At 37.9% G+C, this 5,000-nt stretch overlaps 1 pseudogene; it reads right to left on the reverse strand.

The window, feature by feature from the left end:
* Positions 1–3,131: 3,131 nt before the first annotated feature.
* Positions 3,132–5,000, reverse strand: part of LOC119596265 — a 4,609-nt pseudogene continuing 2,740 nt past the window's right edge.

Below are 5,000 nucleotides of genomic sequence, written 5' to 3' on the forward strand. Positions count from 1 at the left end.
TTCTGAAATCACGGAGAGCCGTTGGGAAAGCAGCGGCACCGAAGACTGGTTCTCTGCGGTGGCCCAGTGAGAAGGGCGAGAGCAGACGCGCGCTGTGCTTCCTCCTGCGCCAGGAGCCAGACTGCCCCCCCAGGCTCTCACCTGAACCAAGTCACTGACTCCGGACAGGCCGCAGTGACGTCATCTTGGCGCCATCACTGGAGCCCCACGTGCGACTGAGTTTCCAAGGTTTATAATCATCTTTCCGTCACACGTCCACATGTTCCCCTGTCGGCTGTCACCTCCGTCTCGTTCTTTGCCGCCTCGGTCATCGCCGCGCGCCTTCCCAGAACGAGGTCGCTGACACGCGTGTTTAGAGCTGGAACAGTAAGGTTCTCCGTGAATCCGACTGCGGGCGATCGACTGCCGGTTTTATCCCATACGTCGCCTCGGCGGCATAATGAGGTAAAGGGCACGGGCCGTAAGTTTTTAAGGAGGCGTGTGAGTGAATCATATTTGCACAAAGGTAACTTTCATTGTAATAACTAACTCAGGTTTTTTTATGATAAACGTAGGAGAAATGAACAGCGGCGTTTACAAGAGAAATAAATGTGCCTCCCTTCAATTCTATTCCGTTAGTCAACCTGGTGGATAAGATCATGCCCATTTGTCAGGTTAGAATTGTGGCTCACGAATTATTATCTACGATTAATTTTAAAGTACGCATATATTTGTATACTACATAGTGCCTCTATTCTTAGATGAAACCCCCTCCCCCCTTCCTGTTTTCGAAGAAAAAGGCGCATCCGACGTGTCCATTTTCCGGAATACCACAATGGAAAAATATATTGATTGCAAATTAAAAATTAACTTGCTCCCTACTGCTTACGTAATTACAAAGTGAATATTACAAATGGACAGGTAATCATATCGATGGACAGCTTAATCAAATCTCCAATGGGTGTCGACGCAAAAAAGAAGAAAAAAAAAATTAAAAACACCACACTGCAAAACCAAAGCTAAAACTCGAGGACATATTACCTTGAAGGGATTGACCCATTTTTTAAGAGCAAAAACAATAATAATGACAGCAGTGGTAGTGGCGGTGGTAGCAGTAACAGTAATAATGTTCCTTTCCATCGCATATATACATTTTCTTGCATAAGGCGTTTTCATAGACAAGTTGTATTACAAACACCCTTACTCACTACATAGCTTGAGCTGCTATCTGTTAACATCTACATGCACGAGCTTAAGGCAATGGAATACGTCTATGTCTTTTTTAAATTCGTAGATCGATATGATCATTTATTCTGAATTAACATCAAATCATTTCAACCAGTATTTTTTTTTTGCGAAGTTAGACAGCGATCTCAACAGTCAATTAGCATTGCGATTGACAAGCACGCCAGTGGTTATTTCATGTCTCACTATCTTATATCTGTCAGTCCATCTCTGCCTCTGATAGGTGTGTACTTTTGAGCACTCACTCACACTCACACACACACACATATATATACGTATATATATATAAATGTGTATATATATATATATATATATATATATATATATATATATATATATATATATATATATATATATATATATGTGTGTGTGTGTGTGTGTGTGTGTGTGTGTGTGTGTGTGTGTGTGTGTATGTATATATATATATATATATATATATATATATATATATATATATATATATATATATATATATATATATATATATATTGCAGGCTGAGTGGAGACAGCAGTTTAGATGTTATGTACATTCACATTCGGGAAGGTGAACTATACGTCAGGAGTGTTGAAAGGTGGAGAGGAAAAGCGGGTACCTAGCCTATCCACGGTTCATTTTTTTATTATTATCTGTGATTTTCTTGCTTACATGTCGTATAACTGAATGAGATGATTAAAAAAAAAATCTTGTTTATTACAGATAAGAGAGACATTTTGCTTTAATTTCTTTAATCAAGGACTGTAATAATAATGATAATCAAAGTGAATATTGACTTTAAAATAACTATAGTGATCTCCAACATTAAGGCCCGCGATGTACAAACAAAACTCTTTTTTTGTGGAAACATACAATTAATTATAAAGGGTCGCACCCATATGTACTGCCCTAGGGCCCGGCTCGGCTGTCGACGACCATGCTATATCATATGACTGCACCTTTTCGCATCAATATCAACCTACCGCGATTAATGCCTTCTCAAAATACTGTAGATGGCGTATATGAACCTTATGAAAGCGTAAGAAATTAATGATGAGTCCCATGTACAGAATTTGGTCGACCTGAGAAATGTATACTCTGCTAAACGTGTCTGGGAATCGTCTGCCAGTGCTCCTTTGCGCAGTCTATTTGTCGGCCGACTTTCTGTGCCGATTTCTCTGTAATATTCACATCGTAATAAGGCCACGGGGGACAAAATAACTCATTAATAATACAATAACAACATGATGATAATAACCATACTACTAGTAAGAAGTGGTTATAACTAGATAATGGTAACGGTAAAAGCAATGTTAATAGGAAAAACAATTATGCTGTTCACTATCCTTATAAGCTAAAATCGCCGACTATCCTTCACTGCTTCCGTCTTCTGAGTTACCTCCTTTTCTTCCCTGACCCCGTAGCAACAGGAGCCTCGCAGATCGAAGATATACTTGGAAGCGATTGCCTCAGCGACAAACAGCAGCTCTCTACACACCAATTTCTGAGGAAATCGTTCTCACCAAAGCCAATATGGATAATGAAATTACTGCGAACATACATTTAATTGCGTAGTGTTGCCTCAGTCGATGGCTTTAAGAATATTTTCACTATTGAAGCAGCTGCGCGACTGTGCGTATACAATTGTTTCTCTCCCATAAGTAGGGAGAATGCAAGAGCATGAGGAAAGGCCTGGTATAGAGAAAGAACGGGAAACGGAGGAGTAAGAGGAGTGGGATAAAGAAGAGGAAAGGGAGAGGAGGAACAGAAAGCAATATAGAGACAGAAAAGGAATAAATGATTAAGTTATGATCATGGGTAAAGAAACGTTCATTAAAGAATCTTTAAGAGTCAATGAATTACTTTGATTTTATTGGCCTCTAACTAATAACGACTGCAATAGTAGAGACCTAGGGATAAAAGAAAGAATGAGAATGAGTCATGTTTTTATTATCAAAAATTCTCAAGCAATTTGACCACCTTTTTCTCTGCTTCCTCAGAGGGCATAACCTCCAGCATCGCAATACAGTTCATTATGGCAACCATTTCTCTTTGTCTCTCTGCCTTGATCCAAACTCTGCCATTAAACCCAACAACTATTGTATATTTTATCATCTTACTTATTGTCTTTAAAAAAGGATTGTTTGGGTTGACAATCTGTCTAGCCACGTGTAAAGGAACTGTGAACATAACTCCCCCCTCCGGCAGGGTACCCATGCCAACGGCTCGGTCGTATACATCAATGCACACCAATTCTGGTTCCATTCCTTTTCCCACAAACAAACGGGCCGTAGAAAAGGTCCCCCAGCTTCATCTCCTTCCTCGTCTTTTGGGAAGCTTTTTAAAAGGCAAAATTGATATGGTCCCCGGTGCTCGCCCCAAAATTTTTTTTCAATGACGTAGTTATCCCCCTTCTTCTTCATCAAAATCCCGTGAAAACCTCTCTTCTGGGAATAAAACGCTTTGGGTGTGTGTCTACGTATACAGGTTCTTCGTGGCTTCTTCGGGCCCCGGTGGGGGTGCGCGGAGATGTTTTTTTTTCCCACCGAAAAACCGGCCCGATAAAGATGGGGGTCCTTGTCCTTGCAGGTTTAAACTGCAACACTTCATCTCCCCGGAAAAACCCCCCCTTGCGCCCCGGATCTTCCTACCTGGGGATGAAAAAATACAAGAAATGAAATCAAGTTCACTTTCTGTACTGAAACGTTTTATTACTTCTATTACCCTTACAATTTTAAAACTATATATACATTATACATCATCTATATATAAAATTTTAAAAATAATATATATATATATAATTATATATATAATATTATATTATATATTATTAATATATACCACCACACACACACACCCCACACCACACACACAACACAAAACCACACCACTATATATATATATATATAAAATTTATATAAAAAATATATATTATATTTTTAAAATATATGCATTACATATGCGCGCATGCACACACACACCACACCACAACACCACACACACACACACACACACACACACAACACACACCACACCACACCCCAAAAACACACACACACCACAAATACTTTTAATCTATATATTGTATACACAAAATATATATATATATATATATATATATATATATTATTTTAATATATATATGTATAATAATAATATTATTATATTATATATAATATATATATATATATTTTATATAATAGTGCCGACTAGGAAAAATTCGGCCCCTTACAAGTCGGGAAAAAAAGTCCAAAATTAATTTTATACAAAAAACCCCATTTGGGGCTTGAATGATATGGGAGTGAAAACCTATTTTCATATTTTTTGTGTGTTATGTTACGAAATAGAAAATTAAATTTAAAAAAATTGGGGTATGTAAAAAACCAGCAACAACAGGGGGGGCTACTCTGTGTACCGATATTCTGTGTTGGCCAAAGTTTATGCTCGCATCCCACTGATTTTATTTTTTTTTTTTTATTTATTATTTTTATTTATTTATTTATTATTATTATTTTTTGGGGGGGGGGGGGGGAAAGGGGAGTTAAACTGTACTTCCACAGGGAAAAGTCATGTTTTGTGTTGCAAAACATCTGTTTTTATGAAATTTTGAAACACTGCCCCAATCGCGTGACTGGGGGCTCGAATGACCGCCTAAGGAAGGCGCTCGCTGATATTTGGCACGGGCGGATTATTTAGAAATTTATTAAAAATAAGTGACTTTTTACACTTGCGATTAACCCCTCTTAAAATATAAATTCTGTATTTACATTGATTTGGTGAAAAATAATGTCTAATAATAAAG

The sequence above is a fragment of the Penaeus monodon genome, chromosome 37 (genome assembly GCF_015228065.2).
Source record: "Penaeus monodon isolate SGIC_2016 chromosome 37, NSTDA_Pmon_1, whole genome shotgun sequence".
Lineage (NCBI taxonomy): Eukaryota > Metazoa > Arthropoda > Malacostraca > Decapoda > Penaeidae > Penaeus > Penaeus monodon.